At 44.9% G+C, this 26,666-nt stretch overlaps 1 long non-coding RNA gene across 3 annotated transcripts; it reads left to right on the forward strand.

Annotated features, from left to right (window-relative positions):
- Positions 1-1,095: 1,095 nt before the first annotated feature.
- LOC121143651 lies at positions 1,096-24,938 on the forward strand. 3 transcript variants are annotated; one of them, XR_005880932.1, is made up of 4 exons: positions 1,096-1,315; positions 4,159-4,736; positions 15,537-15,686; positions 24,528-24,938. It is a non-coding gene; the product is annotated as an uncharacterized LOC121143651 (long non-coding RNA). The 3 variants fall into 3 exon arrangements; XR_005880931.1 differs by lacking the exon at positions 1,096-1,315 and adding an exon at positions 2,417-2,512; XR_005880933.1 differs by lacking the exons at positions 1,096-1,315; positions 15,537-15,686; positions 24,528-24,938 and adding exons at positions 2,417-2,512; positions 8,565-10,269.
- The last annotated feature ends 1,728 nt before the right edge of the window (positions 24,939-26,666 follow it).

Genomic DNA, 26,666 nt, shown 5'->3' on the forward strand with positions numbered 1-26,666 from the left:
CTGCTGAGGCCAGCCTTACTCACTGTCATGGGATAGTTGTCACTTGTCCATAGGAGCAAAGGCAGACTGGGAGAAGGCAGAGGTATGCCTTTGTAGCACCCTGGGGGCCAGGCAGGCAGGTAGCATGACTCCACTCTGATCCTGTCTTCAGACCATTGAGAGCAGCCTGTGTTGAAGGTGGTGAACAGCACAGCTGGAAATTTATGTATGTCGACTTTGGTGGTGGGACATGGTGTTGAGAGCAAGGCCTTACACAACACTTTTGGTGGCATGGAGGTAGGTACCAAGCTGGAATTTATACATAGCCCTTTATATGAAGCTGCAAGGGGGTATGTATCCAGAAGAATATGGTACCTTGCACGGTGTGGGTTATAAGGGAGATAAGGTGGCCAGCAAGGCCTCGTTCTTAGTTTAGTGGAACAGAGGCATCGGGATGCCATCCAAGAGGGACGATGCCTAGCAGTGTACGTGGGTCAAGAGTGTAATGTCAGTGTTTGTGGGGATGGAGTGTCTAGCAGAGCATGGTAACCAGTAGTGTATGCGGCTCACCGTCCTGCAAGGGATTCTCAGCTAGACCTGATTCCTACGAGTTAAATATGGAGGTGACTGGGGATGGCCCTCAACATCTGCAAAATAGTGGTGCACTTTTGGAAGCAATGTGCCTATGGGCATCCATCAGGGAGGAATACCAATCAGTGTACTTTTGGCTGCAGCAATGGGGGAGGGGAAGTCCAGCAGGACCTGGTACCTAGCAGTATATTTGGGGATTTGATGGCAGGGGGGTGATGTATGTAGCAATTGCTGGTGTGTAACAGTATATGAGGAATGGTGGTCCAGAGAGGCGCCATCCTGAATGCACTGCTGGGTAGCAGGCCCTCCGGAAAACACACGGCTTCCACCCCACATATACGTAAGGCTCCACTTTGGTCAAGCCAACAGGAGCCTTAAATTTTTCACAAATTTCCTTCAGGCCAGGTTCCAGCACTTAAGGGTGATAATGAACTCTGAGATCAATGCCATCACCTGTTACCTGAGCAACAGGGAGCTACAGGCAGAGGCAGTAGCTCAGATGTGTAGGGGTGAGCTCTGCTGCTGTGACATCATTCCTCCAGCCGTCTGGGTGTCCTTGTATGGGTGTCTCCACCTTGAGCATCACACATTACACACAGCCCACTGAAGGTGCAGAGGAGGTGCTGAGGGGCAATCCTTTGCGCCAAGGAAACCTCCCTTTGTGGTGTTGGCTAGAGGAGTCCAAGAGACCCCCAGACAAGATGGGCTATTGCCATTGCCCTTTGCTGCCTCCCAGAACTTGAAGGTAAGACACTGTACCTATATATACACACACATGTAACAGTAAAGAGTTCATGGGTTTGGGAGGGGTTCTATGGGAGAAGCTGATGTGCAAGAGGGGCGGGGCATGAGTGATGTAGATGCTTTCTTGTGCATGAAATTCTCAAAAATACATAAAATCATTAAATTAGAAGAAACCAAAATTGAAAGTTGCTGAGTGATACTGAGGAAATATAGAGAGCACACAAGAAATATGAAGACTTAGTTCAACAAGCAATTGAAAGTATTTTCTAAAAGTACAGGAGGAATTATAAATAATTTGGGGAAGTTGCTACAGCTGAGAAAAAAAATGGGATTAAAATGACCCATCACAAAAGCAGAGCACAGAATGGGAAAAGGCACCGAGGAGAATAATTTTTAATTTAAAGATATTTGGGACCCAAACCAAAGACGTTAAGTCATGACTACTCTATGATGCAACTTTGGAATTTCCTAATTAAAGATGTTAAAATACATGGAAGCACACTTGTTAAGGAAGAGAGGGGCTCTCAGGGAAAAGTCAGTAATCACTTGAGACATAAATGCAGGCTTCTTAACAAAGATTCACTGTTCCTTTTAGGCCATCAGTCTTGTTATCCCCTTGGACCTAGCAGGTGATCCCTAGTGAGCAGTAAACATTTATTGACTGAATAACTGATGGTAGTTTTTGCTCAGGGAGGACTACACTCTGAGAGCAAAAACCCCAAATCTGACGTTCAGAAATAAGTTTGTTTTCTGAAATCGGAAGTCAACTATGAGTTCTGAGGACATAGGCAGTGGGTAGGGGAGGTGCACAATAGCAGATACACCTCGGGAAACAGCACAGAGCAAGCAAAGGAACCTTCCTCACTCCTTAACCCTGCTGGGGTTAATCTGGGGTGTAGATAAGAGCCTCCTGGCTACAAAGAATGTCACATGACTTTAACATGACCAGTCAGGAGGGTCCTGGTTGGCTAGCTAGTCTGATTGGTTGACTTGTGGACCTGTGACCAATCAGGTCCTAGATCAGCACTTAACAGTTGGTGCGAGGTGGTTGAGACCGTTGGTGAGCGGTTTGTGGTAGTTAAGGATCGCAGTGGCAGAAATAGTGCGCCGAGGCGGCTGTGACACCATGGTTTCCAGAGTGGTGCTCCTGGTCTACTCATCCAACACCCAAGTACAGCCTGGTCTGCTGCTCTCTTCCGTTAGTAGTCTTGCTTTTGTGGGTCATTCGCCTTGCTGTCTTCTGTTTGCCCGAACTGCTTTGGTTTGGGTTTTATGCATTGGCCCTTTCCTCACTGGGTAGTGAAGAGCTCTGGGTTGCGAGAGCCTGGATTCTGAACCATCCAGGACCCTGTGCAGCAGTGTCTGGATTCTGAACCATCCAGGACCCTGTGCAGCAGTGTCTGGACTGTGTGGTTGACTAAGACACCTGCTCCCTGCCCAGCACACTGTGGAGCATCCCAGGGAAACAGACGCCTGCCCTCCTTCATGTCCCCAGTGGTCCCCCTTTATGTTCAGGCTCCCCCAAATCCTCCAGATTCTGCATAAGAGAGAAAGCAAGCCGTGTTTTGTCTTGGCTTGTCACATATAAAACTGTCATCTTTAGTTTTTATTTTCTGGAAAATGGCAAAATGTCATTCTTCAGGCTAAGTGCATTTTTATCTTGTATCCTCTTCATATGCTTTATTTGTGAATTTCTGTATTTCTAACTGGCTTTATATTTTTGAGTGAACTCATCTTGATCATGAACATGACCTTTTAAAAGTGTTGTTGAACTAGTGTGCAGAATCAAGTACTTTCATGAAGGTTTGTCACATCTGCTACATAAAGATTGGTGTATAATATTTAGTTCGATGTATTTTTAGATTTTTGAAAGTTCTGTTTAGTGAGTGTTGGTGTATACATGTGAAGGTCAGAGGACATATTGTAGGGTCAGTTCTCTCCACCATGTGGGTTCTGGGAATGAAACTCAGGTCTTCAGACCTGACAGTAAACAGCCATACTCAGAGAGACAGCCTGCTTTCCCTATTTTTGGGTACAGGATAACACTGGCTTTGTAGAACATGTTGGGAAGTGTTCCTTCTTTATATTTTATGGACTTGTTTGAGGAACATTAGTGTTAATTCCTCTTTAAAGATCTGATAAAGTAGCTGGGTGTTGGTGGCATATGCCTTAGGCAGAGGCAGGCAGATCTCTGTGAGTCTGAGGCCAGCCTGGGCTACAGAGTGAGTATCAGGATAGGCTCCAAAGCCACATAGAGAAACCCTGTCTTGAAAGAAAACAAACAAAAATCTGATAAACTTCATCCATGAATATGTCTGGCCTTAGCCTTTTTTTGTTGTTGTTGATATTAATTAACATTAATCTTTCAAGTTCATTGCTTGCTATTGATCTACTCAAGTATTTTATATGATTTAGAGATTTGTCTGTTTCTTCCTTTTACAATGTATTGCAGTGTAGGTTTTTAAAATCGGTCCTAATGATTCCTAGAGCCTTGCTGTATCTGCTGTAATGTCACCTTCATTCATTTGTCTGTAGTTTCCCCTGGCATCTTCTCATTTGGTTAGTTTTGGTGATGTTTTGTCAGTTTAGTTCATCTTTTCTGACAACCTGGCCTTCTGTACTTTTGGGGTGTTCTTTATCACCTGCTTTTCCAAGGTCAGCCTCATCTTCAGTTTGTTTTATCAGTTACTGCTTTGGGGGCTTAGTTTGTTCTTACCCTGAAGTGCACGTGAGACCATCACGCATCTCTCTCACTTTCCATTCCATGTAGGAACTGAAACCTGTAAACCTTCCTCCTGGCTCTGCTTCTCATGTTTTTATTCTCGTTTTGTCGGTTGGTGTTAGGATAGAAAGTCTCAAGCAACTTGCAGGCAAAAGAAGAGGAGGGAGACGATGTAACTGGACCTGGAGGCCAGCTCTTCTGAAGAGGTGACCCTTAGGGACCATCGCATCAGCCTCAGTACCCTTGGCAGCTCTACAGAGGTATTCCACCTTCACACAGAGGGGCAGGCTGGAGAGGGTGAGAGAAATGACTCTCACAGCAGGACTGAAATTCACAGCACTAAGGTGCTGGACCACCCAAACATCATCAAGCTGTCCCACATCATCGAAACCAGAGAACATGCCTATATGGTGATGAAACATGCTGCCGAGGGAGATCTGGTGAGCCATATTGAGGAGGTGGGCTGTCTGCAGGAAGAAGAGACCCACCGCATCTTCACACAGATGGTGTGTGAAGTTAACTACTGCCATGAGAATAGTATTGCACAGAGTGACATCAAACTACTGCCAAGAGAACAGTCTTGTACATGGGGACATCAAACCAGACAACATTCTGATGGATGGCAAAGAGTCAGCCTTGGGCAGGAGTTCACAGGTGGTGGTATAGTGAGACCTGATATCCTATGCATTATGTGTGACAGGTGAGGAACTGTCCAACTGGATCTGATTGTATCTGTATCTGTATTGACAGATACAGTGGAATGGGGTGAGCACTGGGGCCTGATACCTAGAAATTTGCATGTGCTGTGCATGCTCATCCCCACCCCATTCATAGCCTACATACAATGTTATCTTAAGGACATGTAGGACGCCCCTTAAGGACATGTAGTGCACTATATAGGTTTCTTGGGTCTGGGTAGACAGCATCTCCTGCTGTACCACACACAACACTGTAGGTACCAGATCCTGCTAGACAACCTCTAACCCCAGTGCCACCTGAGATACAGTGATAGGCATCAGGCCCTGCTGGACACTCCTGTCAATGACCCATATAACCTGCTAGCTTACTGCTGGGCACCTGCCTTGACATATACCACCTGGTATATGCATTGCTGGGCACCACTGCCATGTCACCTCACTTGAACTGCTAGGTGCCAGGCCTTGCTGAACGAACTCTCACTGCCTCAAATCCATTCCTAACAATTGGGCCACTCGTGATTTCCCACTAGACCCACATTAACTGCTAGGTATTGGGCCATGCTGGATAAGCCCTCAATATATATATCACATGTATTTCTAGGTATTGGGTCCTAAATGACCCCTGACCAAGCCCCACGTTAACTGCTAGGTATCCAGCACTGCTATGACTCCCATGCACTGTACTCATAACATACTGCTACTTACTGGGCTCTGCTTGACAGACTCACAGGGATGAAGCCCAGGTTTACGGCCAGCTGTCACGACTGTCTTGGGTATCATCCTCCTTCAATGATCTACTACGATGTTAGTTATCAGGCCCTGCTGGACATTCCTTTTCCGGTCACCCAGTGATAGGCCCTTCTGGACACCCCATGACAACAATCTGAATAAATTTTTAGGACATCACACTTGCTAGACATCCCCTCACTCGGTCTACCGCTCAACATCCAAAACAAGATGAAGTTCCTATAGCACACACCCTGACCTTGCTATGTATGAGGCCCTGGTGGACACCCTTTCATCTCCACCACTGAACTTCTTCCACTGCTCCCCAGTAATACACAGTGTTATCGGGCCTGCTGGATGCCCCACTGCCTCTGGGACCCCACTTCCCCTTCTAGGTATCAGGGTCCATTTAACTTCCTACCCAGTATAAACTTAGGTATCAGAATGTGTTGGAAGCATCTGCTGCACCTCACAATACTCCTGCTGGGTATAGCCCAAACTACAGTTGTGTAAGCCGGCTATCAGGCCGTGATGGATATTCCAGCCACATGAAGAGCTGGGTATCAGGTTCCATCCCACAGGGCAGGCTAGATTCAGACCAGGATAGACACAGCCCTCCCTCCTCTGTGCACTGCTGGCCAGCATACACTGCTACTTTTTCATGCCCTGCTAGGCATCTTTGCCCACAAATGCTGTGTGTCAGACCCTTGATGCTGTGCCTGTTCCCGCTACAGCCATACATACAGTGCTAGGCTCAGACTTGATCCAACATCTCATGCTTCTGCTGCCCACATACTCTAGCAGGCAGTGGCAGGGAGTGTTCAGTATAACTGAAAATTAAAAACGCTTTGGGGTGGCAATATAGGTGTAGGAAAAGGGGCTTATTGAGCAGGGCCCAATGTAATATATGTATCTGGAATGGAGGATTCAGAAGGATTTGATATATATGGGGCTGTGGGACTTTTGGGTAGGTGTCCAGCAAGGCCTGATGTCGCACAGTATGTCCAGGCCTTAGTGGCTGTGGAAGGGGTATCCAGTAGGACCCAGTACCTAGTAGTGCATGGATGGCTTTGGAAGCAGGATGAGTTGGTATTTATTAAGGCCTGTGGTAGGGTAAGTACCAGATGTGAAATTGTTTCTTTGCAGGGACAGCAAGGAGATGTCCAGTGTATGTTGACTGGCAGCAGTTGGGAGCTGTCTAGTCCAGCAGGCCCTGACACATAGTAGTATTATGTGGGATGCCAGGGAGTGTCCAGGAGGGCTTGATACATAACAGTGAATGTAGGGTGCCAGGGTGGTACCAGCAGGGACTCCTATATTAACAGTATACATAAAGCAGTGGCTGTGGTGGTGTGGTATTGTCAGGCAGGACCTGGTGTGCGTGTGTGCGCGTGTGTGCCTGTGTGTGTGTGTGCCTGTGTGTGTGTGTGTGTGTGTGTGTGTGTGTGGTAGAGCAGTGGGTGCGAATGTGAGCCTAGGGTGAGGGTGTGTATTTGGGTTGCAGTATATTTTGGATTGCAGCAGAGAATGTGTTGTGATTGATAGGGTGTTCACCAGGGCCTGAGACCACTCAAGGCATCTGGGTCTTGAAAGCAGGGGAGGGGAATGTTGCAAGTTCGCATAAATAGCAGTGCTCTTTGGGAGTGTGGGCCAGGAGGGCCTGGTATCTAGAAATTTATGTGAGCCGACCTTCACCCCAGCAAAGCTGCTGGATGCATCCCCTCCCCACAATACCACACATACTAGGTGTCGTGTGTGTCCTGCTGTGTACCACTGTATTTCCCAACCCCTGCCCCCTGTCACACCTGTCACAGTGTGCACAGGTCCTGTTAGGTATCTCCGCCCCTAGAGCCAAAGTCACCCCCTACCCTGCTAGGTATAAGACTGTTGAATCAACCCCCACCCATCACATACTGCCAGGTGCCAGGCGCCTGGCCCTGTGGGACATGTCCCTGTCCTCCCTGTACACTGCTATGTATCACAGTCAGTTGAACTTTCCTCCTCAAGCATCTCACAAAGCAGAGCAGCATCAACCCTGCTACACGGCTCCCCCACCCACTCTGGCTTCAACTACTGGAGCTGCACATACAGTGTTCTGCATCTGGTCCCCCTGGACACAGGAAGTTCTAGGTGTCTGAAGTGCCACTCACCTGCCCCACCACAGTGCTGCAACCCTCATTGCTATGTATCCGTTCCTGCTGGCCAGCCCCTGTCTCTGCTGCTTGCAGGTACTGGTTCTGTTGATGCTCCTAGCCCCCCATGCACTGCTACGTGTCAGATCCTGCTTTGTGCTTTGTCTGGTGTCCACGGAGGCATACAGCTCATAGCCACAAGGCTCAAGATGGCGCCAGTTAACACTGCTGAAGTATGCTGGTGCAGGCTTATTCTCCCTTTGCCTGAGTGGAGCCTCTGTGATTGTGGTGGGCAGATGGTGTCTAGATGGCATTAACCAGCCTGTGCACTCCAGGTGTTTTGTTATTGTAAGACACATTGTTCTTGTGTTAGGCAGGAGGCTAGTACCTTGAGGGAGTAACAAATAAGGACCCCAAATAGGACCTAAAGAGTAATAGTTGGACCTGCTCATGTCCCGTAATGGTATCGATTTATTTTTGTTCAAGATGGAAAGACAGTGTGGTGTTAGATCCCAGATGGGTCAGCTCATGTCCAGGCAGGGTGCAATGCTGGTGTGGACTGTGAAGCAGCACCATAGGGTGGTGGTAGGTGGCATTGGTTGGCTGGCTGGGACGGCTTCAGTTTCCCTTGGGTAATTCCTAGCCAGGGGAGTGTATTCAGAATACTGCTACCCTTCCCTCTAATAAACTTTTCAGCTATAGGTGTATTTAGAATACACATATTCTTGCATTTTATATACGTAACACACACACACACACACACACACACACACACACACACACACACACACACACAGAGACTTTTAAGAGAACCACACCTCTGTCCCTTATGTGCCCACTCCGAGGGAGGTACAGGAAAAGGTAACAGGAACAGGAGGAATGAGTCCATTCTGCTAGGTCAACTTTTGCTTACTGGTTAAAATCTGGATGCTTGATCTTATACTATGTCTCATCTTAATTCCTCTCTTTCAGGAGCGCAAGAACCCAATCTGCTGCTGGGTGGAGAGCAGGGACAACTGGAACTGTCTCTGTAACACTTGTGCTCTATCAGGCTTCAAACTTCTAGCTTGTGGCTCTTGAGAGGGAGGAGGGAGGCGGCAGGCATCTCCTTTTCTCTCTTCATTTGCTGTGACTCTAGACATGGGCAAAGGGGAGCCTGGGAGGCGAGAGCTGCCGTGGCATGAGTGTTCGGCCACAGCTGTGACCTGGCAAATGACATTCCACTGACCAGGTTGTTGGCTAGTAATTGGCGAAGGCCCAGAGACTTAGACAAGCAAGAGTGTGTGTCTGGTGCATGCTGGGAACATAATTTTAACAGTAGCATTATTTCCTATAACCTGTAAGACTGCTTATTAGTTCTGGTCACTTTATTTACTTTTGGTTTGTTTAATGAGGTTTCTGGGGTTTTCAACATACAGACTCATGCCCTCCATGAATGTAGCTTCTATTTGCAGTCCCAGTGGGATGAGCAACCAGCCTTCCTTCCTTCCTTCCTTCCCTCCTTCCTTCCTTCCCTCCCTCCCTCTCTTCCTCCTCTGCACTTACCCTCCCCTCCTCTTTCTTTTCTCTTGTTTGCTTCTCCTCCCTCCCTCTCCTGGACTGGAGAGCATAGTTTTCACGCTCTCCCTTTATGTCAGTGAGCTAAGTGCCCACACTCACTCCCAACACTGGGGAAGCTGACGTTCAGGAACGCTCACATTCAAGGCCCACCTGGGTTACACTAATAAAAGAACCCTTGTCAAATACTTGTTCTTTTGTTAAGGTTGTCAGCCTTCCCCCTCAACAACAATGTCTAGGTTGTTCATGTTTAGAGTGCTTACTGATGTGGTTAGCCTTGCAGTTCTTTCTGACATTTTCTGTTTCATCCCCCCTCTTCCTGCTTCCTTTAGTACTATATAACTATTTTATTAAGTCATATTATTTGCTAGTTACTAGATGCTCTATTGATGTACACAAACTAATTTCGCATTAATAGTAACCTAGCATTGATAAAACAGAGAAAGTGTTCCAACACAGCTGTTAGCTTTACCTCCTCTGCGTTGTAATGGCCATTTTTGCCATTTTTATTACATAGCTATAATGGAAACCCATCGATACATTGTTTTAATACTTTATATGACAACAAGCCCTCCTGAGTGTGTTCATTTCTATGCAGACTTTATTACCTCTGTATTTACCACTTATATGTTGGAATTTGATTTACCACCTGGTATGATTCACTTCCATACTGAAAGAATTTCTTTAGTTCTTATTATGAGACGGTCTTGCTAACCATAAATTCTTTATTTGCTAGTGCTTTTATGCTCACTTCTTGATTGAAGGGTAATTTGACTGTTTACAGAATTCTTCTGCTATGTTGAGTGTTGAGACTGTTTAGTAAATTTTAATGAACACAATTACCTAGTTTTCAGCGGCAGAATTTCTAATTGGTTCTTAGAGTTTCTTTTATTTTTCTGGCCTCGATTTTACTATTATCATTACTGTTGTTATGTAGCAATTTTTCTACAGTTAGATATTCTTCACCAAAATGGCTGTTCTTGCTGACACCAGGTAACCTTCCCCTCTGCCCCAGTGCTAGGTTACAGACATGTGTGGCTATGTCAAGAGTTTTACATGGGTGGTGGGGATCCAAACTCAGGTCTTTTAAACATACACATTGGGTTCTCTTATCCACTAAACCATCTCCTCAGTCTGCCAAAATACTTTTTTTTTTTGAAACAAGGTCTCACTGTGTAGACACGACTAGTCTGGAATTCTCTGTGTAGAGATTAACCTGAAACTCACAGAGGTCTATCTGCCTCTGAGTGCTGGGATTACCTGGTGAGATGTCTGGATGAGTGTACTGGAAACCGGAAGTGGAGGAGGCTCTTGACTCTCTGCTTGTGCTCATACCCACCACCCCTTCCCTTCTTATTAAATTTCAGCCTTCCCCTCCCCTGCTTCTAATTCTAAATCCCACCTCTGACCTCTCTACACAGGGCAAAGGAGAAAGTTTCTAGAAAACCTGACTTCTGCGAGACAACCAGAAAGTGTTGACAGTGGTTTATTGGTCTAAGCGTTCTTCAGCTCTTCTGGAAAATGGGCCCAGCTTCTCTGTAGGCTGCAGCTACCTGTCACAGGTCACAGTGCTCTGTAGTTTGCTACTTCTGCTTGGGTTTGGATCTAAGCCTGAACATTTCTGCTGTCGCCACTTTCCCCTCATCCCTAGGAATGAAATGGATTTCTGAAGTTGCTACTTCTGTTCTGTCTCAGTTTCCTCCTTTACCCTTTCAGCAGTTAGCGTTTCTTTACTGAAATAGCTATTTTATATTCAAATTAGTGGTGGATTCTTTTAAAATACTGAATAACTCTGGATGATATTGATGAGTAAAACATGTGGGAAGAAATCCACTTATTGTCACCATGGCAGATGCTATAGAATCCAACCAAAAAAGGTTGAGTGAGATGCTCTTTGTGAGAGTTATGTTGTTAAAGATCACTGCCTAAAGTAGCTGTGTTGAGATATAGACTATGGGTTATATTGCCAATTAGCTCTGACTGGAAGTGAGTTGCAAAATTGAATTATTACAGCCTAGAGATGTTCTCATGGTACCAGTGCTAGGCAGGGTCAATCATAAACTGTTAGACAATTTTGCCTAGTTATACCCTAATGTGTGTTCTGAGCATGATTAAAGTAAGATATTCAAGGCTATAATGCTTGATAGTTGGGATATTAAACACGTATGTGGCTTGGGATGTTTCCACTGATAGTGTGCTTATTAGGCACATACAGATCATAACTGGAAGAGCAGGTGCCTTCCTGGGTGGTTATCATTGTAGCAACCCTTTAAAGAAAGCTTATCTGGTTTCTGTTTTGATATTGTGTGTCTCGCTTTATCAGTGTCATAAGGCTGGGAGACAGTAGTAGTCTCACTTTGTGCTGTGACAAGAATGGTTGCTAGGAAATGGTTGAGGGGTGATGTGGACTGAGAATCCAGAGAGCTGCGGGGCATGAGGAGTCAGTAGTGTTCTCACTGTGACAGAGGTTTGGGATACAATGAGTGGTTTATAGCGATCCAGACTATCGAGTCTCAAAGGTATAATTACAAATTTCATAGGAAGTGTTTGTAACAGACATTTGTTGGCAGAGCGACATTTTTCTGCAGACTGACTTTTATTTGCAGAGCTCTCAGATGAAGTAGGTGAATTTAACATAGCGGTGTCATAGGAAGGACTCTAGAATCAGAGTCTGAGCAGATCATGTCTAGGAGTATCTTCATCTCCTGGTTCTGAAGTTTTTTTTCTGGAAGTGTTCCTTAGTGGAACTTTGAGATGGTCTGGGGAGGGGACAAGCTGCTCTTTGAAAAGCAGAAAGAAAACAAATAATCATCCAAAATGTTGTGGTCAGCAGGAGATGGCTTTAGGCCAGACCTCTTCAACATTGCCAGGTGAAGATGCTAAATGCATGACTGGAAAGTTTATAATCCCTGGTTTTTAAGAGGGATGGCCACAGATATTCTGTGACTAGGCTGGGAGGTGTCACCCACAGTGCACTGTTTGTCTTTCCTTTTCTGCGGGTACTTCTCGTCTTCCAGTGGCTCTCAGAGTCCATCCATTGCTCACCCACTCAGGAAGAGACATGCACGCAAGCACGTGCATGGAGGGAGCGAGCACAGAAGACTGGGGCGCAAGCACCAGTGCTGAGAGAGTTGGTACAAGCACGGAGGATGCTGGTGCAAGCGTGCAGATGGTAGCGCCAATGTGGAGGGCTGCAAGCACGGAGAGGAGCAGCGTCCTTGTGGTCAGTCGGCTGATTATGGCAGTGTCCATTACAGAGAGAGTAAGGTAAAGGAAACTTGGGCCTAACTTCTGGGCATGCAGTCACCACTGTTGCTGTCCTTGGGTGTTAGTTTCTTGTATCTTGCAGGCAGTGTGGCCCTCTGTGACTTGAGTGCCCTCCTGAGGCCAGCCAGAAGCCTGGGAGTTTTTATACCATTGGCATAGGTAAGTGCCTGGACCAGGGCTTCTCCCATTGTTTTGTAGATAGCCTGACTTTTGACCTGTATAGGAGAATTTAATAAATAAAAATTGAAAGTGTGTTACTTGTGCCCCTTACACTCACAGGAAGCTTCTACGTGTTTGTAATCATTACCTTTAAACAAAATAGCCCCTATCACTGAAAATGGTGAGTCATCCTTATTGTACTTATGAAACTTGTCCCTGTAAACAGAAAGATCTGCCATGCTACAGCTCCTTGCTGTAGCTCCATTGATAGACAGAGATGTTAGCAACTTTGTACAACTGAGTACTAGGCCTTTTAGTTGGCTTTGATCTTTTCATAGTGTCCCAGAGTTCCTTGATGTTTTGTATCAGGAATTTTTTTAGGTTTAACAGTTTCTTTGACTGATGTATCAATTTCTTCTATTGTATCTTCAATGCCTGAGATTCTCTCTCCCATCTCTTGTATTCTGTTGGTGATGCTTGTGTCTGTGGTTCCTGTTTGTTTACCTACATTTTTCATCTTCAGCTTGTGTTTTCCTTATTGCTTCTATTTTCATTTTTCATGTCTTGAACAGTTTTATTCATTTCTTTCACTTGTTTGTTTTTGTTTCTTAGCTTTTAAAAAGGGATTTATTCATTTCCTCCCATTGTTTGTATTCTCCTGGATCTCTTTAAAGAATTTCTTTCTTTCTTCTTTAAAGACTTCTATAATCTTCATAAAGCTGGTTTTAAGGTCATTTTCTTATATTTTTGGTTATGAGCCTAGCCTTTAACGGCTGAGCTATCCCTCCAGCCCTAAGGTCATTTTCGTATGCTTCATCTGTATTGAATTATTCAGAACTTTCTGTAGTAAGATGGTGACATTGTCATGACTTTTGTTGTGTTTTTCACTGGCTTCTTTGCTTCTGGGTTTAGAAGAGTTATTGGTTTAGGTGCTGGTTTCTGGGCTTGTCTTTGTTGGTTGTGTGTTTTATCCCTTGGTTTCTGTTTCCTCCCTGTTTGTCTGGCCTGAGTGGCCTGTCCATTGGTTGCCTTTAATGGAGCTTGGGGGTTTCTGGGTACTAGTGTGACCTCTGGTAGAGCAGGGGTATTCTGCCAGAGTTGTTGGCTGGGATATGGTGATGGGGTGCTTTTGGGGAAAGCTTGGCAGGCTCTGAGTTTGGTGGTTTGTAGGCAGGGTCTTTACCTGGGCTTCTGGGTACCAGTGTGGTCTCTGGTAAAGCAGGGGCTTCTGCTGGATTTGTGGGTTGGGATATGGGAAAAGGTGATTTTTAAATGGTATCCTAACACTTCTGTGTGTGTTGGAGATTAAAAGAGTTTGTATAGATCCAGGTAAGTACATGAAATATGTAACATGGAAAATTAGATTAAGGCATATTAGTAATATATTAAGCTTGGTTAACGATAGAGTGTTTCTAGGTATATACACCTAGTATATACTGATGTTTAAGGGACAAGTTTAGGAGGCTATATTCTTTAGGTGTGAAATATGGTATAGTGTTTTACAGAAATATATATTCAAGTAATTGAAATGTTTGTGTGTGTGTGTGTGTGTATGTATGTGTGGTAGTTGTATGTATATAGACACGGTACAGAAATCGGTGTACAGTCATTTATGTAGTTGTCTATGGGGTGTCTCTCTCTTTATTTCACATCTTGGTGCTAGGCATGGAACCCAGGCAGGGCTCTGTTTATGAGGTATTAAATTTTCTATTCCATGAGTATGTATCTGAGTGTTTGGCTAGCCATTCATGGGTTTTGTGAATGTGCATATTTGGAGTCTGTAAGTATATAGGTGGGTTTATGGTTCTCTTTATGTTTATTCAGGGTAGCATTTTTGCTTGTATTTGTGTTCCTAGTATTTGTGTTTGGTCCTGTATGTTAGATAAGTATGTGCTGCTTTTGGCTTTAGATGTATATGAGTTCTTGGGGCTCATGCAGGTGTTTTATGGTAGATATGGATACTTCCTTGTCAGTGATTGGAATCAGAGGTGCTGTGGAGATTGTGTGTACATTTAGGAATTGTGGAGTATATTTATTGGGTACTGTAAATTTTCTGTGGATGTGTTTTGGGGTGATACATGAGAAAATTGTGCTCAGTGGTTTGTAGAGTCTATGTCTATTGGGTTCCTATTGGTCATCTTTGTTGTACATATTTGTAAGACGCACTTGTTGCTTGTGTGTTCAAAGTTGTAGCAAGGGCCTATATATATAATCTAGAGTAATTAGATGTTTTGCTTGTTTTTTCTCTAGAACTTAGGCAGTAACACCCGGTATATCTGTGTGTTCAGGATATAGGTAGTAGGTGTATACATGCGTTCACAACCTAGGAAGTATGTGTGTTCTGGAAATGTGTGCTGTGATTTGGAGACATGGGGAGCAGGTGGACTGTATGCCATATTCGTGGAGAAGGACATGGGTGTGCAGGAGCTGGCTTTGGTTGCAGATGATGCTCATCTCTTTCCAGTTCTGTGTTCAGTGGCATTAGGTTGGTAGGTTTAAATTTTTCCTGCTGATGTTACATGATATAAAAGCTAAGGCTTGTCCCCTCCCCCACAGGATATCTTATTATGTACTGGAATGCCCCCATGTATGTATGCATGCACTTATGTATATAATACATATGCTCAGATGGTTTTGTGAAAAGTGTTCAGGTAACAATGAATTGCATGTGTTGGAGCCTGTGTGAATTGTTACTGGTTCATCAGGTTATTGACCATAAGCTATGGCATTACTCTGGATCGTTAGTTAATGCTTTAGGACCAACGAGTTCTCTTCAGTGTTGACTTTGGGTTATTCTGTATGCAGATGGACTCAGAGTTTTCTGTATGTTAGTCACATAGATGCTCCTTCAACCTCTATGTGTTTCAGGCATGTACATGTCAAAGTGGCTGGGTGTGGTGGAAAGATAACTGTCAAGACTGTATCTTCCATGGTGTGTTGTCTGTGATATTTCTCTGACAGGCAATGAGATGTGTTGAGTCTTCATTGATGTCAAACTCCCTGAGAATCCTCTGTGGGATAGCTGCTGGACTAGAATACCCTTATCAGAGTGTAGCCATCGAAAGCCTACAGAAAGTGTGTTCCCACTGCTGTGTATCCCTTTCATGCTGGGTAAGTACTACTAGGTATTAGGTGGGTTATCTGTCTTACTGGTTGTGGACCAATATGTCTCTATTGAAGCTGGAGACTTCAGTGGTTAGGTAAGACCTTCAAGGGCCCCTCATATTGAATATGATGTGTGTAGGGATGTTGGGATGTGTACATACCACAGCATATATTCAGAAGTGAGAACAATTTTGTAGAGAAGGCACATTCCTCCCACATTTACATGGATTCACTTGCCCCCAACACTTTACCTGATAAGCCATCTTGCCTGAGCCCTCATCCCTCTTAAAGACCCTCTGCCTTTCATTGGGTTACATTGGGGACCAAACCTCAGTATCCATTTGTAGGTGGGACCCACATGCAAGCCATAAAAGACCACCAAACCATTTCTTGAAAATCATGGAGTCATCTCATTTGTGGAGTGAGGGTAATAAAGTAACAGATAGGGCATTACAGTTGCCAGAGATACAGTGTTAGGAAGAGATTGGTAAAGCATGTAGGTGGTGCAGGGGACCTCTTGTAGGTGACACCAAATTCCTCGCTGAGAGGGTGAGTTTTGCAGGGAGATGGACTTTGAGCTGAACTTGTGGAAAGGCCACACAATACAGTATGTATCTTCATCTCAGAGCAAGGAAATACTTGGATTGACCAAACCCAGCAGAAAGACCAGGGCAGCTACCTGGTGGAGCTGAGATTCCCCAGAGCAGAGGCAGTCCCTTTGAGTTCTCAGAAGGATGTGTACTTTTAGGCTGGCTAGGAGGTCATCTGCAGGATCCCAAGAAAGGAAACAAGACAGTCCAATTGTCTCGTGAAAGCATGTGTTTGTCAGGGGTTTTAAGTATAGGTGTGGACCTGGAGGGGGACAGAAGTAAACTACATTCAGGACAGTGGGGGCTGATCAGAGGGAAGGGAGATAAGGCTTGCCTGGGAAGAGAACCGAGGACTGATGCATGGGGCATGAAAGACTGGGAAAGGGAGTGATCCTAGGTGTATGTCCTGACGGGAAGTTGTGCTACCCAACACTTACCTGAAGAACTTGCTTCAGTAGGCCTGAAGAGCTAGAGCTAGCAGAGTCTCAGTCTGGGAACAGTGCCCATCGGAATACTTACAATGATCCAGGGTCAGGGCTGCATATCCCAGAATAGTCCCTCTGCATGGGGTGCCCCCTTTAGCATGGGTGCCCTTCCATGTGTCATGTGGGTGCCACTTCTGCATAAGCATGCTGTCTGTGTGGCATTGGTTGTTTCTGTGTACTTCCAAGATTTGTTTTTTATTTTATTTTATTTAAAATAGATTTGCCTCATACAATGCATCCTGATCACTGTTTCCCTCCCTGCCCCTCCCAGTACTTCCCCACCAGCCCTCTGATCCACGCCCTTTATGTCTCTCCTTTTTAAACAAACAGGCCTCTAAGGAATAATAGTAAAATAGGATAAGATAGAAAAAATAGCAAACAGAATAAGACAAAGCAAATGGAAGAAAAAGAGCCAAGGAGGAAGGCACAAGAAATACATATAGACACAGAGACACACATGTTCATGCACATGGAGTCCCATAAAAACATAAACCCCAAAGCCACAATGATACATATGCTAAAAACCTGTAAGATAAAACAAAACAAAAAGAATGCCCTGACTCAACATTATGAAGCAAAGAATCTACAAAGATGCTGTTGAATTGTTTGTGTTGGCAACTACTGCTGGGCATGGGGCCTACCCTTAAAAGTGGTTTGTTTCTCCAGTGAGACTCCTTTGGAGAAAGCTGAATTTTCACTTGCAAGTGGTTATTAATTGGAGCTAGCTTCAGGGTTAGGGACGGGGATGTGTGTCCAGTTCCCCTTTGATCATTCTCTCCATCTGGTGCAGACCCTGTGCATGTTGCCTCAGTCTTTGTGAGTTTATACATGTGTCATTTGTGCTGCATTTAGAAGGCCTTGGGTTCCACGGTTGTTCACTGTCTGCATAATGTCTGGCTGTGGGGAACTAGAAAAAAATCTTCATGAGTGAGATAACCCTGGCCCACAAAGACGTGCTTGATGCCTTACTCAGCCATCGCTAGAGAAGCCTCTTCTGAAGCAGATATCCCTGGGTTTGGAAGCATCTTTGTCTCCAGACATCTGCCTGCTCCAGGTGGGATGCCCTGGAATAAGCAGAGAAGAGCGGCCTGGGGGCTGCCGGGCAGTGCACAGGCCTGGACTTCTTCACATCCTATTATGGTTTTTGCTTGTGGGGAATCTTCCTGGAAGACTGTCTGCCTCTTGAAGGCTCATAGATCTAGGTGCTTTCCATTCCTCAGCAAGAAGACCCCTTGCTAACTAGCAGATGATGTCTGAAATTGCCCTAAAAGTTTGCTTTTAAAACCATGTGCCAAATGGAAATGCCTGCAGTTTCTTTGCTATGAGAGACGCTGTAGAGCTCTATAATGATTTCTCATCAGAGGAAAGTGGCCTCATACACTCTTGGTCAGAGGCCATGAACTGCAGATCATTTATCATGGAGAGGGTGGTCCATGCTGTTGTTTGTTCTTGAACTTTCTCTTAAACCCTTAGTGTAAGCAGACCCTCACAGTTCTCCAGAACCAAGCTGCCTGCACCTGCCAATCCTGCCTTTGATACAGTTCCTGATTTTCTGTGCCTCGTCTTCTGAGAGGGAGAGAGAGAGCAGGGGTGTTCTGCAGAAAGGGCTCCACTGGATAGTTTAATAAAGCCAGTGACACACAGAAAGCCTGGACTTTGACCACACTCTGTTTTCCATTTTAATTTCTATAGTTGCTCATTTTACAGCCATACTCTGGACTTTGACCACACTCTGTTTCCCATTTTAATCTCTATAGTTGCTCATTTTACAGCCATACTCTGGACTTTGACCACATTCTGTTTTCCATTTTAATTTCTATAGTTGCTCATTTTACAGCCATACTCTGGACTTTGACCACATTCTGTTTTCCATTTTAATTTCTATAGTTGCTCATTTTACAGCCATACTCTGGACTTTGACCACATTCTGTTTCCCATTTTAATCTCTATAGTTGCTCATTTTACAGCCATACTCTGGACTTTGACCACATTCTGTTTTCCATTTTAATTTCTATAGTTGCTCATTTTACAGCCATACTCTGGACTTTGACCACATTCTGTTTTCCATTTTAATTTCTATAGTTGCTCATTTTACAGCCATACTCTGGACTTTGACCACATTCTGTTTTCCATTTTAATTTCTATAGTTGCTCATTTTACAGCCATACTCTGGACTTTGACCACACTCTGTTTTCCATTTTAATTTCTATAGTTGCTCATTTTACAGCCATACTCTGGACTTTGACCACATTCTGTTTTCCATTTTAATTTCTATAGTTGCTCATTTTACAGCCATACTCTGGACTTTGACCACATTCTGTTTTCCATTTTAATTTCTATAGTTGCTCATTTTACAGCTATACTCTGGACTTTGACCACATTCTGTTTTCCATTTTAATTTCTATAGTTGCTCATTTTACAGCCATACTCTGGACTTTGACCACATTCTGTTTTCCATTTTAATTTCTATAGTTGCTCATTTTACAGCCATACTCTGGACTTTGACCACATTCTGTTTTCCATTTTAATTTCTATAGTTGCTCATTTTACAGCCATACTCTGGACTTTGACCACATTCTGTTTTCCATTTTAATTTCTATAGTTGCTCATTTTACAGCCATACTCTGGACTTTGACCACATTCTGTTTTCCATTTTAATTTCTATAGTTGCTCATTTTACAGCCATACTCTGGACTTTGACCACATTCTGTTTTCCATTTTAATTTCTATAGTTGCTCATTTTACAGCCATACTCTGGGTGTGTGCTGTCTCCTTTCAGTGCTCAAAGAGATTTAGTTCTGCATGTTAGCCACCTCTCCCTATGCATGCCAAAGTGCTTTAGACACAGGTCTAACTCCCTGTACAAAATGCTGTATGTTCGTGCTCAACTATACATATGCACCTGTATTGTATGCTTTAACTCCTTCTCCAGTTTTTCATTCTAAAAGTCAACATTAAAACATACATTTCTGTAGATTTTTTTCATAGCTAAGATTGAACCCAGGGCCTTTTGTATCCTAGGCAAGTGTTCTACCATGGAGCCAACACCCAGCTTTACTTTGCACACTTTTCAAAATTTAGTTATATTTTATGTATGAGTGTTTTATCTGCATGTATGTTCATGAACCAACGGAATGCCTGGTACCAGTGAGGACCAGAAGAGAGCATCAGATCCTCTGGAACTGCAGTTGTAGATGGTTGTGAGCCTCCATGTAGGTGCTGGGAATCAAACCCAGGTTCTTTGGAAGAATAGCCAGCACTCTTAGCCACTGAGGCCCCTCTTCAGTGTTGTCACTTTGTGCAGAATTCTATAGCATCATAGACCAAAAATGGATCCACTTGTATTGCCCACCACATGGGTGGGCTGTATTTATGGCACAGAAAGTAAGGTAAAGAGACAGTGTCATTCCTTATAGTTCCTGTATTTCTCATTTGAATATGGACTAGTTGGCTGTTTGGGAATGGTTGAGACTCCACTACTTTTTGCTACATTAGGGTTTTGTTTTGTTTTTTTTCATCAGATTGTAGTTCACTATGTAGGAAAATCCAATCCCTTAGGTCATCTCTAGATCAAACAGTTCAGCTTAACACTCACAGTATCTAACACAATGTGAATGTTAATACATAGTTGCTCTGTTTGATCAGTTACTTTTCTGGTTGCTGTGACCAAATACTGACAAAATCAACTCAAGGAAGGAAGGTGCGGTGGTTTGAATGTAACTGGTCCTGGAAAACTCAGAGGGGGAGTGGAACTATTCGGAGGTATGACTTTGTTGGAGTAGGTGTGGCCTTGCTGGAGGAAGTGTGCCACTGTGGGAGTGGGCTTTGAGGTCTCCTGTGTCCAAAATATGCACAGTGTCTCAATTCACTTCCTGCTGCCTTCAGATCCAGATGTAGAACTCTCAGCTCCTTCTTTAGCATCGTATCTGCCTGCCTGCTGCCATGTCCCACCGTGTCGATAATGGACTAAACCTCTGAAATTGTAAGTCAGCCCCAGTTAAATGTTTTCCTTTATAAGAGTTGCTATGATCATGGTGTCACAGCAGTAGGAACCATAAGACAGAAGTATTTGTTTAGTTGAGGTTACAGTCCACCATGGCAGGGCAGGCACGGCAGTAAGAGCAGGAGGTGGCTAGTCACATTGCAGTGGCAGTCAGGAAGCAGAGAGATGGACCTGGTGCTCAGCTCACTTGCATTTTTGTATAGTCTGGGACTCCCACAGGCAGGGCAGTCTTTTCACATCAGTTAACCTAATCGAGAGCATCCACTGCATATAGGACCTGAGGTGTGTCTCTTAGGTGAACCTAGGTCCTGTTAACCACCACAACTGTATTCATTAGGGGATAACAATAAGGACAGTGGTCCGTGTGTGTTTAGTACAGATTCGACTGTTATGGGTCGAGTTGTACTGCGCTCATAGGACCCAGTGTTACCTCCTCCATTTTGAAGCTGAGCTGGTTGAATCCCAGAACACACAGACCTGACTGTGTTAGCTTTGGACTCAGTGCTATGGAGTCTCATCGTCTTTGCATCATCTTGACCCTTGCAAGAGAGAAGCTGGATGTTTTCTTATTGTGAGAAGTCAGGAGCACAATGTGGTCACATCATAGTTTGATTGGCAGAGGAAGTCTGTAAACCCAGGGAATGGCAGTTTGACTTTTCCTTCAAGTTTGTGGATTTCTTCCAAAGTGTGAACTTAGCAACTGGATGGCTTTTGTGGTTGCTTAGTGTGAAGGTTTGTTTCTGTTTTCTGTTCATATGACATGGCTAGATGGCCTTGTCAGCCACTGGGCTATGAGGAAGTCATTGTCCTTCCCTGGCTTTCCAGAGTCTCTCATGCTGTAACCTGGGGCCACCACTGTCCTCACAACATGCACGCAGGCTAAGGACAGGGCCAGAGTCCTCTCTGGGAAAATGACAGAGCCTGACTGTTCCACACTACTGGGGGAAGACATACTGGAGGAAGACACTTCCTGGTATTTCCAACATCTTTCTTTTTGATAAAATATTGTGCGTGTGTGTGTGTGTGTGTGTGTGTGTGTGTGTGTGTGTGTGTGTGTGAATATTCACATGTGGTCACATGCATGTGGCTGCTAGAGAACAAACCTCATCATTCCCTGTTTGTCCCTGTCTGTGTGACTCTGGCAACTCCAGGGACTTCATATAAGTGTAATCATACTATATTTGTCCTTTTGTGCCTGGCTGGTTTCACTTACTACAGTGTTCTCGAGGTCCACCATAGTGTGTGTCACAACCTCCTTTTTCAGACTTTTGACTGCGCTGTATTAGGGTTTTGATACTTGAAATCCAAGAAGGTATGAGTGACCCCAAATTTCAACTTTTATCACCCTTAACTATTGGGACCCTGTTGAGACCTGGATCCTGGGTAGTCTGGATGAATTGAAGTGCATTTGGGAATTGCAGGAGTGTGTGAGAGTTCTTGTGGCTTCCTGGGTTGGTGGCACACCCACCCGGACCCCATACTGAGAGACAATAGGCCCCTCATCATGAGTTTTTGAAGATGTGTTCAATATGTACAATCTGAGACCAGCCTTGCTTGCCCTCTCACTCAAAGCCTCCAGAATATCACTAGCACAGCACTGACATTCTGCTGACTGCTTCCTTAGGAACTACTTGACACAGTTTTGAGGCCAGCAGAGGTCTTATAAAGAAGAGCATGTTTCTGTCATTGTAGTTGTGGGATTGATCATAATGGGTCTGGGGATACAGTGGTGATTAGTAGCTTAAGGAAGTCTCCAATTCTTGGAGACTGGTATAGTGACAGGTACCACATTCTGGCACTTGGGTGATGGAGGTAGGAGGATCAGGAGTTCAAGGCTGTCCTTGGTTACATAGTGAGTTCAAGGCTACATGAGGGAAAATAAATGATGGGACTTTTCCCATTCTAAATTGATCTTCTAATTACCAGGAACCTCCACCCAAACTTGGCCTTAAAAGCCTTCATTTTGACAACCAGGCTTTTCCTTTCTTATTCTTTCCCATTCCTCTCTTCCCTGGTGACATAGGAAGCTCCATTCACAAGTACCAACAATCTGTGGCTGCTTTTAGAATAAACTTTAAGAGCTACCTTTATAAGGTATCAGGGGCCAGCAGAGTCCAACACTGCTGCCTCTCTGCCAAGGTTCAAGTTCATTGCCTCAGTGTAGTGAACTGCTGCTCAGTCTTCAAAGCCAGATGCTCACTGGCACAGCACTCCACACCGTGGAAGGTTCCTTAGGAACCACTTGACATAGCTCTTGCCACATTTGGCTCTGAGTGACCTGGACAGACCCGTCTGTCCTCCTTGCCTCCCTTCTTTGCTGCTTTTTGCACTTCTCAAACCCCATTTCCATACCTAGTGGAGTCATTGATCTTCTCAGGACTTCTCCTACCATGCAAATGTCACTTCCCACCATGGGGCTCAGCAGAGCCACCAAAGCTCCAGCCTGGTTCTGAGAGCCCAGTAGTGCATCAGCCTCTCTTTACTCTCCAGCAAGCCCAGTCTTATTTGGCCTGGTGACTGGGCATCAGACACTGCCTTTCTCATTCCTCATTCCATCAGCAATGCCTGTCCCTTCCTTGTCATCTAGTTCCCAATAGTTACAGGGACCTCAGCCTGTGATAATGCTCTCATGAGCTGGTCTGGCAGGGACTGAATCATCTCACATTGCTTCAGGCAGTGTGCCTTTGTTCTAGGGAAGGATGGACTGTAATATGACTCAGTTCTCTGTTTCCATGGTATTCAGACTGCTTCCTTCCATCCCATGTCCAGCCTTGGGGGCTAGGCTGTGAGAAGTTTTGGGGGCTTAAAAGTCTTTCCCAACCCAAGCAGTTCAGAGATAGAACACTCCCTACCCAGCATGCTTCTCTGCTTTGATCTGTTACTAAGTCTCACATTGGCATAGGGTCAGCTGGGTGTGTAGGTTCATGAGAGAGCACATTTCTCAACTGTGTGAGGCCCAGCTTTGATTCCCAGTGTTGAAAAAAAAAGGAAAAAACAGAAATTAAATAGACAAACTATTTCAAGAATTCATTGAGGCTGGTGAATTTTCTGTTAAAAAGAGGAGTTCTCACTGGGAGTTGTCGTTTGTGTGTGGTCCCAGCTTCATGGTAGGATGATTGCTTGAATCTTGGAATTCAAGACCAGTTTGGACAGACTATCTCCAAACAAACCTCAAACAAAAGACTATGGACCAGGGGTCTGTTCAAGGGCAAAATGTGCACTCAGGCTTTGCATTCAATCACCAACACCAAAGCAGAGGCAACAGAACAATCTTCTGAAGAGTCTCTGGACTCTGCAGCTCCTCATTCGCCACCGCAGGACACTCCTCTAGACTCTGCTGGGGCCTTGGGACTGAGCATGCTCAGTGTGTGCCCTGTCTCTGAGTAGCTCCCCCACCCTTTTCTGGTCTCTCATCCACTGTACTTCAGCTCTGAGAACAGGACAGCATCTTGACTACTGCAGTAGTCTGTCTAGGATCCACATGGTACCACACCTAGCACACAGGTCTGTGGAATGAGTCAACATGCCCAACCTCTAGCCATTTCATAGGAATTCTGGAAAGGCACATGGAACAGAAAAGGTAACTCAAAGACACATTTCTACTCTAATAGTTTTTATTCATTTTCTTTTTGCAAGCCAGTAAAAGGTTTGCTCAGCATTTGGGAGCTGTTATTATAAGAGAAGCTTGCTGGGTGTCTTACGCCCTAAATTTGCCATGAACCTAGCATATAGCATTTCTATTGATTACTGTTATTTGTTTTTATTTTAGTTCAGAAGCATGCAGCTGCCAGGGAGAAGCTGGAAGCCTGTCAGGCAGAGCCAACAAGGACACAGTATCCTGCCACAGCAGGAAGGAGCCTGGAGAACACAGAGGACAGTTAGTAGCACTTGGACACCTCTGTCCTCTCCAGGTGTGGAAGTTGGTCCTTGCAGAGAAAGAAGCCTCACACTGAAGGAAGGGTGTGCTCTCACGATTTAGCAGCACAATGGCCTATCACTGAAGATGAGAACTCTGTCTTGAGCCTCATGGCTGTGTCCGGGCAAGTCTATTATCATCAGATCCTCCTCTCACAGGGTAAGAACAAAGGCATGGGGAAGCCATTGCAAAAAAGCTGGGGGTGGGGTCCATGCTTAAATCCCTTGAAGACACATTTCAAGGAATGGAGATGTGGAAGCCATAAGGGACATAAACTATGTCATTGTATATTAATACGGTGCTTTCTGGCATGAGGTAAATTCATGTGGACTGCCCATCTGGTGAGTGATGTAGCTATAGCTCACTAGTAGTTTTTGAATATGAAATCTAGTAGAAGTGACTGCTCATGCCCAAACAGGTTCCTGGGAGCCTTGTGCCCTAGAGAAGGCAACATGACCCCATTGTCCACTGGGATACTGTCAGGCATGAAGTGAGACAGGTCCCTTCCAGGGCAAACTCCTGTATCAAGGCACCTTCAAAGTGTCCCTTCTGTTACTTTCAGTTTCAGTATTACAGTGCAAATTGTCCATGCCCACAGGCATTTATGTCCATCACTTAACATGAACTTTGTGACCTAAAACTGAGCAAGCTCAGGACTATAATGTATTCCTTCACTGAACATGCTTAGGCAGGTAGTGAACTCCTTTACTGAGCATGCTCAGAAGTGTTGTGGACATCTTTACTGAGCATGCTTAGCAATATCATGTCCTCCTTTACAGATCACAATCAGGAGGGGACCTACTCATCTAGAATATGTCTAGAATATGTCTCAAGCTCCCTGAATAGAGTCCCCTTGCTTTCTTTGAGAGGGTCATTACTTTTGAGATGTCACCGTGTTCTTCTTGCACACTGCAGCTAGTCATTCTTTCTCCTCTCTTTATGTCTCAACTATGCTTATTTTGGCTTTGCAGTCACCAATATGAGAGCCCTTGGTGTTTAATCCAGGGCTCTTGTAAGCTACCAGAGTAGCTACAGCAGCAGCGGCAGCAGCAGCAGCAACCTCGATCTTTACATATGTTCAGAATCAGATCCCAGCTGCAACCTAACCTGGCTGTGGCTCCTTCAGAGCAAACAAGAAAGGGCTGGCCCACTTGGAGGATCTCAAGTTCCTCATTTTCACCTTCACAGTAACCTGGGACAGGTTGCAGGGATACTTGAACCTCTTCACATAGTGAGCATCATACATCCCATACATCCCCTTCTCCTGGCTCTTCTGGGACATTGTCTTCATCTGCTCAGAAAGGTTTTCTGGAACATTTCTGAGGGAGAAGAGGCCTGGGTGACCTTTTTTTTACACTGCGGAAAAACAAACAGGGCCAAGAGGAGTAGTGTTCAATCAGCATCCAGCCTCGCCAAAAGTGGTAACTCCTTAAGGGATGTCTTCTTTGAGCCCCCAGATCACAGAAGGCCTAGTGGGAAACCATAGGTCCCTGCTAGGCCCCTGGAGTAAGTTCTAGAGCCCCAGAAAGTTACACATTAGCTTCTTCAGTGAGAAGGTCAAGATGGCTCTCTAGGTCTCCAGGTCAAGGAACCCTTGACTACATGGTACAAGATGTAGATAGGCAGCTACAAAGAGTAAGGACATTCCAGGCAAACTGACAATCTCGCTCAAACCCCCACATTCCTCAGGCTAAGGCCTATAGTCCCTGCAGAGAACAGAAAGTTCATTTTTGCTGGTTTTCAGAATCTAAACGGAGTAGGTACAGCTCTTATCTCCTTCCTTTGTGACCTCCCCTGAGTAGACACCAGAAGGACCTGCTCAGGGGCCTCCGTCTTATTAAAGGGTGTGCTTGGCGCAGTTGGCCCTGGTGTCGTTCTGGCAGCATCTGGCCAGAAGTGGTTGTACACCAGAGTCCTTGTGCTCGTGCTCTCTGCCCTCCAACACTCAGCCTCTCTTGCACTTGTGCAGCAGAGATGTGGTGTAGACACTGA

Source organism: Mesocricetus auratus, unplaced genomic scaffold (genome assembly GCF_017639785.1).
Source record: "Mesocricetus auratus isolate SY011 unplaced genomic scaffold, BCM_Maur_2.0 Super-Scaffold_100013, whole genome shotgun sequence".
Taxonomy (NCBI): Eukaryota; Metazoa; Chordata; class Mammalia; order Rodentia; family Cricetidae; genus Mesocricetus; species Mesocricetus auratus.